Source organism: Ursus arctos, unplaced genomic scaffold (genome assembly GCF_023065955.2).
Source record: "Ursus arctos isolate Adak ecotype North America unplaced genomic scaffold, UrsArc2.0 scaffold_16, whole genome shotgun sequence".
Classification (NCBI taxonomy): Eukaryota; Metazoa; Chordata; class Mammalia; order Carnivora; family Ursidae; genus Ursus; species Ursus arctos.
The window spans coordinates 15601095-15615039 of NW_026622830.1; the positions used below are offsets into that span (position 1 = coordinate 15601095).

The 13945-nt window shown below is 40.6% G+C and overlaps 1 protein-coding gene across 5 annotated transcripts in view; it reads right to left on the minus strand.

The window, feature by feature from the left end:
- The window catches only part of PKIG (cAMP-dependent protein kinase inhibitor gamma), a 94498-nt gene that overhangs the window by 65005 nt on the left and 15548 nt on the right, over positions 1-13945 (minus strand). For all 5 annotated transcript variants that reach the window (XR_008959354.1, XR_008959353.1, XR_008959352.1 and 2 more), the window contains one exon: positions 11276-11424. The gene's annotated coding sequence lies outside the window, so the exon portion shown is untranslated. The remainder of the gene's footprint in view (positions 1-11275; positions 11425-13945) is intronic.

Sequence of the window (13945 nt, forward strand, 5' to 3'; positions counted from 1 at the left end):
TTCCAAAACAGAGACTCAGATCACTGACTCTAAAAAGGGAACAGTTAATCAGCGATTGGCCAGACCTTCTCCAGGGCCTGTTTCTTCTTGGAGAAGCCCCAAGACTAAGTAAGCATTTCCTTTAAGACAATTAAGATCCTAAATACTTCTACTGCTCACTCAACTGACCTAAAGGAATGACTGAGCCTCCCTTACAAGAACTATCACTGAATGAGCACCTATTTTGTGCTGACCTGTGCCTGGCACTTCAGGTAATTCATCTTTAAACTTGCAACAATCCTGTAAGATGGCTATTATTATCAGCGTTTTATAGATACAAAAACCTGGAGTTCACGGAAGTTAAGTGATTTACTCAGGTTGCCCAGTGGCAGTGCCATGATTTTAACTCACATCTGACTTGCAAGTGCTTGTTTCCCTGTATCCCAAACTCAATTCAGAAATATATATGCACCACCACGTGCAAAGCAGTGTACCAGGTATCACAAGGGATACAAGGGAATAAGAGGCTCCTCCAATTCTCAAGAAAGCAAAGAAGAAAGTGGGATCACCTATGGGAGATTCATCTCTATTTCCAGAACTTTGAACAAGGCCTGCCACATACGAGTTGCCTTGGGAATTATTACTGAAATATACGTGGAAGGTAAGGGAAACACACAAATCTAACACAGGCAGTCTGTGGTTAGTGTCATGTGCAAGAAGGTATTATGAGGTTTAGATTATATCCTGATGCAGGGTTCTGAGGAAGACCCATGAATAAGATGGCATTTAAGATAAGCTTGACGAATGGGACTTTGACAGGCAACAGTGAAAGTAAAGAGATGGTGGAGTCCAGGGAGCAATACAGTTGAAATAAATCCTTTAGCATCTCTAGCAAAACCGGGAAAATAAAGCTGGAAAAGCAAACTGAGTGGGCCCTGAATCTGGTTCAAGTCCTTTTATACAGAAAAGCACAAGAATTACAGATATTTCCCAGTTGATTCAGATCAATACATAAGGAGGCACATTTACTGGTTAAATAAATCAAGAACGGTCATACAGCCTTTCTGGAACAAAGTGGCAGTAGTGGTGGTGGGGGATATAACTGACTAAATGAATATATGTATGCAAATCTAGAACATATGTGGTAATATAACAAAAGGAACATTACAGATAAGTTCTACCACTTTCATTACTTCAACACTGAATCATTACAGTATGGGTTCTGGGAGCGTACATTTTCTTTTAATTTAACCTACAACCCCATCATTAGGAGACCAGTTAGGTCAATGCTCTCAGGCACAGTCACTAGAGGGCTTTCTGGAAATGAGGGAGGAGGAAAGGGCATTTTTGGTTTCACAGTAGTTGATTACCTACTCACTCAAATGGGTATTTAGTAGGTGGGAACCAGGACATTAAATGTCCAGCAAACTGTGAGGCAGTCTTACAGAAGCAAAATTGCCATTACCCTGCCTGACTTGGAAATACCAAGACATTCATGTAAGCGGAAAATCTATTTATAATGACGAGCCTAGAACTTAACTCCTTTTCACTTATAACAGCGTACTTTCACATGGTTTTAGAGGCAATGTATTTTCCAAGAATGCATGGAAAAGGAAGGATGTAAATACCATTTAAAAGGAAGATGTATTCAAGGGTGACTTATCATGCCTGTACCACAGTTTTGAATAGTCTAGTAAAACCAAAAAAACACACACATAAAATAGAGCACATGCAGCAAAATGTTAGCACTGTTTCATCCAGGTATTTGATGCAGATGCTCACTATACATAAAATTTTTTTTCCTATATGTCTGAAACATTTCATAATACAAAGCTGGGGGGAAAAATCTACCTGGCGCTCCCATTAAGTGGGAGGTCAAAATAGAGGCTAAGAGCACAGATTCTAGAGCTCTGTGACCTTAAGCAGGCTACTTTCCCTCCCTGTGCCTCAGTTTCCCCATCTGTACCACGCAGATCATAATAGTAACTACCTCCCAGAGCTGTTTTAAGGATAAAACAGGTAGATAAATGGGGGCGCCTGGGTGGCACAGCGGTTAAGCGTCTGCCTTCAGCTCAGGGCGTGATCCCGGCGTTCTGGGATTGAGCCCCACATCGGGCTCTTCCACTATGAGCCTGCTTCTTCCTCTCCCACTCCCCCTGCTTGTGTTCCCTCTCTCGCTGGCTGTCTCTATCTCTGTCGAATAAATAAATAAAATCTTTAAAAAAAAAAAAACAGGTAGATAAATGCAAGCTGCTTACAACAGAGCCTGGCAGAGAGTAGATGCTATTGAAGTGATAGCTATTCTCATCATACCTCAGTGAAGAGTCACCTACCCATGCACCTGCCCATCTCTCCATCCTGAGTTATTTGCCATAAGCAGAGAAAGGCTGGAAATTCTTGACCAAGAGTCACTGACACACTATTTCCTTCCAATGAGATCCTTCCCCTCTCTTTCCCTTCTTGCAACTGCTCCCACCAGACGGATCTTCCTCAGCCTCTGCTACTCTAGTGTTCTTTTCTCCAATGCCTCCTGACCTTGTTCTCTCTCGCCCCACCTAAACATCTTTCCTCCTTTCCCCCTCCTAATTCTTACTCATCCTTCAGGACACTGGCCAAGCACCAGCTCCTCTGTGAACCTTACCAGGCTCAGCCATACTTGGCTGACCTCCTCTGGAGTCCTTCTCCCAGGCAAGTAGAATGAGACCACTTTGAAGTGTCAACGACCTTTCAGTTTGCAGATGTCTCTCTAAACAGATTTTAAGCTCTTTGAACAAGGGCTACACCTTTCTTGCTACCTATTTTCTTGGGCTTCTCATGGTCTCTCACAGCAGATGCAGGAGGAAATCTTTCTTCCATCTCAGCTGCTGCATCTGCCCTTGTTTTTAACGCTGTCTCAGATAAAAACTGGATCGAAAGGCTTCGCCCCATACACAATACTTCAGTTGACGATATCTTCTGTGCTAACATAAAGCTGAGGGTGGTCCCAAAGAATTCCAAGCTGCATGAACCGCACCTACAGAGGCCAGGGTACACTGAAGAACTGATGGGGTGTCACTTGGTGCCTCCTCCTGAACATATCCAAAGGCCAGCATGACAGCATCCTCCTTTCCTTTCCAGCAAATCCATCATTCTCTGTGAACTCCTTATTGGGAGGACCAATGTGATTAATGGGTGATATTCTGAACGTGACAGGACCAGAGTCGTCCTCCTGAAGTGGTCTCCAAGAGAAATGTATACATGTGGGGGCAAAGCAAGGAACAGGAAAGCTTCATTCTAGACCAGGATTTTGGTCCCAGAACTCCCGTGAGCTAAGCTGAACCATGTTGTTCACAGCATTGCCTTATTAGAAACTTCCAGAACCTCCCACTGTATTCAGAATGAGATCTATTCTCCTCATTGTTGTCTACAAAGCCTGACATGACCTGGGTCTGGTCTAGTCTGAAACTATACCCCTCTCCCTCTCCTTGCCTATCCTTCAGCATCATAATCCTATCTGTTCTTTGAACAGGACAAACTCAACTCTATTTTAGGGCCTTTGTGCCTATAGCTTCAAGTCATGGTTCCACTATTTACTTGACCACAGTTAAGTTACTCAATCACTTTGAAACTTAGTTTCTGCCTCCATAAATTTCAGTCATTCAGGAAAGATTTATCAAGCACCTACCATGCGCATGTCCTTTTCTAGGCACTGGAGAAAAAACAATGAACAGAAGAGATAAGGTTCCCATTTCCTTTAGCTCACCTTCTACTGGACAGAAGACAACTAAGTAAATAAATAATTTCAGACATTAGCAAATTCTATGAAAAATATTAAGCAGAGTAACAAGACAGGTGAATGAAAGTGGGGACAGCAGGCTGTACTGGAGCGGTTGGACAAGGATGCCTTAAGGAAGTGACATGTGAGCTAAGACCTATTACTAAGGGAAACTAGGTAGAAGGTACGTGGGATCTCAGTATTGTTTTTTTACAACTGCATATGAATCTGCAGTTAGGTAAAAAAGTTAAAAAAAAAATCACCCTGGCTGCCATGTGGAGATATATATACATACATAATATGCAATATATGCATAAAATCGTTTCTTAAAATTTTAATCTGTTTTACTTAACCCAGTATTTCCAAAACATTATCGTTTCAACATGTAATCAATATAAAACTACTAATGACATATTCTTTATCTTTGCACTGTCTTTGAAATCCATTGTATGCAACACATCTCAATTCAGACTAGCCACATCTCAGGTGCTCAACAGCCACGTGTGGCTAATGGCTACCATACTGGACAGCACAACTATAGAGTTCTACCTAAAGCCTTGGATCATGGGCATTTAACACTGACCCTCATTTCTCTCTATACTCACCCCCCTGCAGTTTTATTGAGATATAATTGATATATAATATTGTACTAGTTTTAGGTGTACAACCATAAATCTTATAGTACATCAAAAAGGTAATCGGGGAAGTCTTAGCCTCAGCAATCAGACAACAAAAAGAAATAAAAGGCATCCGAATCAGCAAAGAGGAAGTCACACTCTCACTCTTCATAGATGACATGATAGCCTATGTGGAACCCCCAAAAGACTCCACACCAAAATTGCTAGAACTCATACAGGAATCCAACGAAGTGGCAGGATATAAAATCAATGGACAGAAATTAGCTGCATTTCTATACACTAACAATGAGACAGAAGAAAGAGAAATTTAGGGGTGCCTGGGTGGCTCAGTCGTTAAACGTCTGCCTTTGGCTCAGGGCGTGATCTCGGAGTTCTGGGATCGAGCCCCGCATTGGGTTCCTCTGCTGGGAGCCTGCTTCTTCCTCTCCCGCTCCCCCTGCTTGTGTTCCCTCCCTCGCTGGCTGTCTCCCTCTGTCAAATAAATTAATAAAATCTTTTTTTTTAAAAAAAAGAGAAATTTAAGGAATCAATCCATTTACAATCTCACCAAAAACTATAAGATACCTAGGAATAAACCTAACCAAAGAGGCAAAGGATCTGTAAAGCTATAGAACACTTGTGAAAAAAATTGAGGGAGACACAAGGAAATGGAAAAATATTCCATGCTCATGGATTGGAAGAAAAAATATTGTTAAAATGTCTATGCTACCTAGAGTAATCTATACATTCAATGCAATCCCTATCAAAATACCATCAACTTTTTTTTTTTTTTTTTCAGAACTGGAACAAATAATCCTAAAATTTGTATGGAACCGGAAAAGACCCCAAATAGCCAAAGGAAGGTTGAAAAAGAAAATGAGAACTGGGGGGCATCACAATTCTGGACTTCAAGCTCTATTACAAAGCTGTAATCATCAAGAGAGCATGGTACTGGCACAAAAACAGACACATAAATCAATGGAACAGAATAGAGAACCCAGAAATGGACCTTCAACTCTACGGTCAACTAATCTTCGACAAAGCAGGGAAGACCATCCAACGGAAAAAAGACAGTCTCTTCAACAAATGGGGTTCAGAAAATTGGATAGCCACATGCAGAAGAATGAAACTGGACCATTTCCTTACACCATACACAAAAATAGACTCAGAATGAATGAAAGACCTAAATGTGAGACGGGAATCCATCAAGATCCTAGAGGAGAAAACAGGCAGCAACCTCTTCAACCTCGGCCACAGCAACTTCTTGCTAGACAAGTCTCCAAAGGCAAGTACAGCAGAGGCAAAAATGAACTATTGGGACTTCATCAAGTTAAAAAGCTTTTTTGCACAGCAAAGGAAACAGTCAACAAAACCAAAAGACAACCGACAGAATGGGAGAAGATACTTGCAAATGTCTTATCAGATTAAGGGCTAGTATCCAAAATCTATAAAGAATTTATCAAACTCAACACCCAAAGAACAAAGAATCCAGTCAAGAAATGGGCAGAAGGAGTGCCTGGGTGGCGCAGTCGTTAAGCGTCTGCCTTCGGCTCAGGGCGTGATCCCAGCATTCTGGGATTGAGCCCCACATCAGGCTCCTCCACTAGGAGCCTGCTTCTTCCTCTCCCACTCCCCCTGCTTGTGTTCCCTCTCTCGCTGGCTGTCTCTGTCAAATAAATAAATAAAATCTTAAAAAAAAAAAAAAAAGAAATGGGCAGAAGACATGAACAGACATTTCTCCAAAGAAGACATCCAAATGGCCAACAGACACATGAAAAAATGCAACATCACTGGATATCAGGGAAATAAAAATCAAAACCACAATGAGATACCACCTCACACTAGTCAGATGGCTAAAAATAACAAATCAGGAAATTGACAGATGTTGGCGAGGATGTGGTGAAAGGGGAACCCTCTTACACTGTTGGTGGGAATGCAAGCTGGTGTAGCCACTCTGGAAAACAGTAAGGAGGTTCCTCAAAAAGTTGAAAATAGAGCTACCCTATGACCCAGCAATTGCACTACTGGGTATTTACCCCAAAGATACAAATGTAGTGATCCAAAGGGCTACCTGCACCCCAATGTTTATAGCAGCAATGTCCACAATAACCAAACTATGGAAAGGGCCCAGATGCCCATTGACAGATGAATGGATAAAGAAGATGTGGTGTATACACACACACACACACACACACACACACACTGGAATACTACTCAGCCATCAAAAAATGAAATCTTGCCATTTGCAACGACATGGATGGAAGCAGAGGGTATTACGCTAAGCGAAATAAGTCAATCAGAGAAAGACAATTATCATATGATCTCACTCATATGTGGAATTTAAGAAACAAAACAGGACCAGAAAGGAAGAGAGGAAAAAATAAAACAAGATGAAATCAGAGAGAAGACAAACCATAAGAGACTCTTAATCATAGGAAACAAACTGAGGGTTGCTGAAGGGATGGGGGTGGGGATGGGGTAACTGAGTGATGGACATTAAGGAGGGCACATCATGTTAATGAGCACTGGGTATTATATAAGACTGATGAATCACTGAACTCTACCTCTGAAGCAAATAATACACTATATGTTAATTAATTGAATTTAAATTAAAAAAAAAGGGAGGGAAATCAGGGAGACCTGCGAGGAGGCAGCCAATGCTGCTGACAGCTCACGGGTTGCAGAGGGAGCAGGGTGTATTTTGCTATTAGGGCAATGTAGCCAAATGGACTGGGTGTGGGACAGAACAGTAAGAGGGATCAAGAAAGAAGGTTTTCAGCTTAAGCAACTGGGAATTTAAATCCTAGCTACCTACCCAGTGCTTCTCTGAGAATTAAACATATGTAAACATATGTAAAACATCCAACACAATACTAAGCACATAGTAGGTGCTCAATATATGTTGAAATGAAAGAAAAAAAGGTGATCCTAAAGTTCTAGTACATAAAAAAATGAAGGTACACCTCATAAACTGGATAAAAATCTTCTAATTCCTTCAGAAATTACAACTAGTTCCAAATTTCATTTTTCAATGATCAACAGATTAGATCAAGGAGTACATTCAGCCCCTTTCTAATTTCCTTTTCATTCAAAGAGATGTAAACATGTATCACAGAGAAGTAAGCATTCCCATAATTCTAAAACTCCAACATTTTTCCTGTCAACATCTCTAGAACCAATCTAGAAGGTTAAATTAGATTTAAATTAGAAGCACTGGGGCGCCTGGGTGGCTCCACTGGTTAAGTGCCTGCCTTCGGATCAGGTCATGATCCCAGGGTCCTGGGAGGTTGGGCTCCCTGCTCGGTGGGGAGGTGGGGAGCCTGCTTCTTCCTCTCCCTCTGCCCCTCCCACCCCTGCCAGTTGTGCGCGCACTCTCTCTCTCTCTCAAATAAATAAATACAATCTTAAAAAATTAAATTAAATTAAAAAATTAGAAGAAGCATGTCTTCTAATACAACATTGGCTGGATGACTACTAGAGATGATTTGAGTTAGATCCTTTCAAAAGATCTATCAAATATCAAATCCTTTCAAAAGATCTATCAAAAGAAATATCAACAAAATATACTGGAAACCCAGGAAAAAGTATCAAGAAAAGAAACTGTGTAGTAAAACATTTAAATAGAACAGTCTATGGGAAATAAAGCTAAGAGAGGTCATAAGTCACTGGGGCCAAATAGTGGCAATAGGATATTGCTCTTTTTGAGACAAAACTGCATTTTGTATTTATTTATGTTGTTATTTGGGGGTACAGAATGGGGGTTTAGCTTGAATGAATTAGTTTATAAAAGTACAAGACGCTATAAATCACAAATGGTAACAAGGCCAAATTTTACTAAGTAAAACAACAAAAATCAAACATTTAAAAAGTCAAACCTATGGCAAGTAGTAGTTTGAAATGAGAAAATCTTCCTGAGAATGTAAGTGTAGGACACTGACCTTCGGACCGGGATTTATATAACTCTCATGCCCAGGAGACGTGACAGCTGATTGTCCCATCCAAACAAACACTGCAGAAATGTATTATAACCACCAGGGATATCCTATTTCTCTTCCCACAGTATCTACTAATTCTTATCTCAGGCACATATGTATGTGATTTGGATGAATGTTCTGCATAATTAGAATTCTTTGCAGTACTAAGGAGAAAGCAAAGTGTCTCAAACTTAGACATCATTTAAAAGAAAAAGAAAACTGATTTTTTTAAGAGGAATCCTAGGGGAATTCAGGAAAGCTATTTTTAATTAGGAGTTGAGCAAAGTGTTATAAGAAAAATAAAGACAAATGAAAATACTGTTTATATTTCAAAGATGATGAACCAGATTCTGCCACAACATTTTTCCAACACTAATTCCCAGCAAACTGTTCCTTAGGAAAACTATTTTTATCCCTTTATCAACATGGTTGATAAGTATTTCATTTCCGGTGCGTATACGGACAAGCTACATAAAGCGAAATTGTTTTCATGCTTTAGAAAGAAATATTTTGCAAATGGAAACAAAGCTTATTGTGCTATAATATTTATTTGCTAGGCTGACAAATGACTCTGGGGCCTGTTAATATCATGAAGTCTCAGAACAAGAATCCATACAAGTAATAGGCTTGATTTCCCCAAAATTCCAGAAATATGATCCCTCCAGGCCAGAACATCAATCCAGAAAATTGTGATTAATGTTAACTAACCCAGAACACATTTATATGCCTTACTGCACTGCCTTATGTGGTAAATAAGATATTACTATTATTCTCATTTTTCAGACGAAGAAACCGCAGCTCAGAAAGACTGATGTCCAAGGTCACCAAATTAGTAAGTGCCTCGGCCACCAAACTCTGCTCCCTCAAGCTACGCAGTGGTGACAGTAATGGGATGGCAGTGGCAGCACTAAGTTACACTCACCTTGCGCTGGGCCCTGTTCTTTGCACTGTTCATATGTGAACTCACGTAACCCTCGCAACAATTCTAAGAGGGAGACAAGCAGGTGTGTCCTGGGCCATCACCTCCTTTTTCTCCACCCTGTCCATCATACTTGCCCTGTTTTTTCCCCACAAAATCAAAACGGGCACTTCAGAGTCCTCATGTTCTCTCTGTCCAAATCAAAATTGATTCTAAAATGTTGATAACTACTGAAACTAGATGATGGGTAATGGGGGTTTCTTTTTATACTATTCTACCCTTGTTTATGTTTTAAAATCATTTTACAAACAGTTACCATGCTTTGCTCTTACATGGAATCTGATCTATCAAAGAGCCTAGAAGACCTGGCTCCACTAACAAGGAGTTCGAAGGCAGTGTTACGGAAGACGGCTATGTCGTCATAGAAGAAAGAGGCACTGATTCATCCATTCTTTCCATGAACACAAAGGGGTGCCCACTATGTTAGGATATACAAAGGTCCGATAAAGGACTCCTGTCCTCAACAAGTTAAGAGTTTAGTAGCAAATACAATACAAATGCAAAAATAATTACAGAGGAGGACTATTTATGAGAAATGCTATAAAAAGCAAAGTTCAAACAAAGTGCTATGTGAATTGGAAAAAGAAGTCACATCAGGAATATTCCATTACACTGAACTTTCTGGGACAGTCCAAACGTTTTGGTGTAACAAACATTAAACATCACAACTAAAATCAGCCAGTGGCCCACAAGAAGAAATGGCGTTAAATCCAAAAGCAACATTAGGACTGAAATGCCCACATGCCAGTATTTTACGGTATTCCAATCATTTCCAGATTAAAATCCGGGCCTCTCGGTGAAAAGGGCAGGATTCCTCTGAACTGCTGGGACCAAAACATACTGATTGGAGAAGATTTATCTGTAAAGAAGCTCACCAGAGCACCAACTGTAACATTGAAAACTGAGCAACAATGTAAATGTCCTACAGTAGGGTTTGGTCTCATTTCAACTGATGTACAGTAATCCCTACAAAACAATTTATTTATTTATTCATTCATTCATTCATTCATGATTTCATTCATTCATTCGTTCATTCATTCATTCATTCATTATTTTATTTATTTATTTGACAGAGAGAAAGACAGACAGCGAGAGAGGGAACACAAGCAGGGGGAGTGGGAGAGGAAGAAGCAGACTCCCGGCGGAGGAGCCCGATGCGGGCTCGATCCCAGAACGCCAGGATCACGCCCTGAGCCGAAGGCAGACGCTTAAGCTTAATGACTGAGCCACCCAGGCGCCCCCCTACAAAACAATTTAAAAAAGAAAATAGACACTCTTCCCTGATGGGATCAGGACTAATCACGGTAAAATTCACTAAAAAAACAAAACCAGAAACAGCCAGTTAAAGAGAGGAATCATTAAAAAAGTATGTTCATTTGCCTAATACTCGATAAGGGACCAGGCTTTTCTTTTCTTTTTAAGGCTTTTCTTTAAAAATAAATTCTAGTAATTAAAGTTCCTGCATGAACCACACCTATGTGAAGTAGTCTGAAGGCAAAATCCTATCTTTTAATGAATTGTTTTTCTCAGTCTCTTCAGAGGTCTCTTCTACCTCTAATTTCACAAGAACTTCCTTTTTGTCCTTTACTTTTATCAGGTCTTTCAGACATATTAAACTTATTTTTCACAAAAACAATGCCTTTTTTCCCCTTTCTGTTCCCAAATCTCATTAGCCACCATAACACTTAGTTATTTTGCAATTACAAGAGCAAGTCAAACTGGCACAAACAGTCTTGGGAGCTCTTGTTGATATCACCGTCATCATCACCACCATCACCACCATCACCACCACCACCACCACCACCACCACATCATCATCGTTGCAAATACTTAACAAGTGTTTACTATGTGCCAGGCACTGTTCTAAGCACTCTACATACATTGAATCCTATACCCCTCACAGTTTAGGTACCACTGTGACCATGACTTTACAAATAAGGAAACTGAGGCACAGTGAAGCCAAGGAACTTACCTGAAGTCACACAACTAGTAAATGGCAGAGTAAGAATTCAAACACAGGCAGTCTGGGTCAAGTTGGGCGAGAACTGCAGGGTGCTGGCGCTGTGGAGCAGGGCTGTCCAACAGAAGTTTCTGCGATGATGGAAATGTTCTGTACCTGGGCTGTTCAACAAGATAATCACTAGTCACATGTAACTCTTGAGACAGAGAAACTGATTTTTTAATGTAATTTAAATTAACTAAAATTTAAATAGCCACATGTGCCTAGTGGACACATACTGGACAGCATAGTATAGAGTTGTTTACTGGCCAAGAACATTCAAAGGGCCATGGGAATTAAACACTAAATTTTATAGTGAAAATAAAGAAGATCTGTTAATCTAGCATGTGTTAAGTGGAGATGAAAAAGCTTCTACGTACATTAACTGACGTGAAAAGATACTCAAGATGCTGTTAAATGGAAAACATGGATTATAACACATGTAGAATATGATCTCATTATTTGATTAAAAAATCATGAACAGACAGTAAACATATACAAAACTGTGGTTTCCGGGACGTCCTGGCTCAGTGGGTTAAGTGCCTGCCTTCGGCTCAGGTCATGATCTCAGGGTTCCAGGATCGAGTCCTGCATCAGGCTCCCTGCTCAGTGGGGAGTTTGCTTCTCCCTCTCCCTCTGCCCCTCCCCCTGCTCGTGCACTCTCTCTCTCTTGCTTTCGCTCTCAAACAAATAAATGAAATCTTAAAAAAAAAACAATAACAACCGTGGTTTCCTCAAATGAAAGGTATAACGGACATTGCTGGCTGCCTTTTGTGGCGGGCGCTACACGTTGCCAGGCCTACAGCCGTTTCCCTTTCTTCCACAGCAACAGAATCCCTAGATTGTTGGAAACAGCAATATGTCCAGCTGAGAAACTACATTCCCCAACATCCCTCACCTGTAAGAAAGAACAATTAAGATGTAAACTGAATGTGTTGGTTGGGACTTCCAGTACTTTAAGGCATGTCTTTTGCCTTCTCCTTTCCTACTTCTTCCTGCCTTGAGGAAGGACTATCTGGTTAGAGCCAGAAGCCCGCGGTGACCCTAAGGTGACCATGAGAGTGACAGCCATGTGATAAAGACGGTGAAGCAGAAAGAGAGAAAGATGTAGCTGGCCTGATGGCACTGTGGAACTGCCATGCCAGCAACAGACTGCCTACTTTGGACTAGTGTTTTTTTTGAAAGAAAAATAATTTGTCTTATTTAAAGCACTGTTATCAGCAGCCAACAATAATTCCTAACTAACCAATCTACTCAGAGGCCATTCCTCATGCTCACAGAAAAACATCCTAATAGAAACACAATTCTGTTCCTGATTGGCTTAAAGATAATTTCATCCCCCTCATAAATAACTTGTACAAGAACCAAGCCTAAGCCAAAAGGCACTGCATTGCCCTGGTGACAGGTCTTCGTTCAAGATTGGGCACATGACCCAATTCAGGCCAATGAGATTCTAGGATTAGTATTCTGAGAACTTCTGAAAAAAATTCTCACTGGGGAGAAAAGAGGAAGAAAGAATCTTTCAATTCCTTTGGTGGGTGCCATAATGGAGCTGGGGCCCAGAACTGCCACAGCTATTTTGCTGCTGGCCTGAGGATGAAGCCAACAACCCGAGGAGGGCACAACCAAGACAATCTTAGGGAAAGAAGCCTGGCAGTGGAGTAAGTTAATGTTGAAGTCTGCCCTACTTCTGGAACAAATACAACTTATATGAGCCAAAAAAATATCCATACTCCAATCAGATCATCTTAGAGGCAATAGAATAGGTGCTTCGAGTTATTCAAATACTGTGAGAAAGTCAGGTCTTCCCCAGGGGCAGGACAAGTTGGGCACTGGGTCTTCAAAATATTTCCAAAATATTTTCCAAAGAAGACCTGATAAAGAAGTTATTATACAGTAAGTTACCAAATACTGAGTTACCTCACAAGTTTTTGTTCTTCTATAGGCTTTTGCAAAAAAAGGTACTGAATAAGTGCACCTGTTTCAAAGGCCTCATAATAATGACAACAGTTAACATTTACATGTCAAGTACTTAGGACTTGCCAAGCCTTGTGCTGAGCCCTTTATCTCTTCCAATCCTCATGAGATAAGGAACTCTCGTTATATCTATTTACAAATGAGGAAATGCTGAAGCTTAGAAAGAAAGGCTAAGTAACTTGTGCAGGAAGTAGAGAGTGCCTAGGCCAAGACTTGAAGTCACGTCCAAATGACTCCAATGCCTCCTCACCATGACTTTTTACTGTGTCCTCAGGATACATAAAAGCGCATCTAAGATTTCCCCAAGACCGCACTATCTTAAAATATGCTGCTCTGTAGGGGCGCCTGGCTGGCTCAGTTGGTAAAGCATTCAACTCTTGATCTCAGGGTTGTGAGTCTGAACCCCATGTTGGGTGTAAAGATTACTTAAAAAATAAAAAAATCTTAACAAAAGTATGCTGTTCTCTTGATCCTCTGAGTATACCATACTCACCAAACCAATTTTTTGGTTTGGAAAACACGGCCATATGGACCATATGTAACATGCAGAGATCGTTAGAACCACTGAATGTTAAGCCTTATACACCCAAAAAAGCAATAGAATTACATATGTTTAACTGATGTTGAAAGTAGGATGAGACCACCAACTTTTCTCTTTCTCAAGTT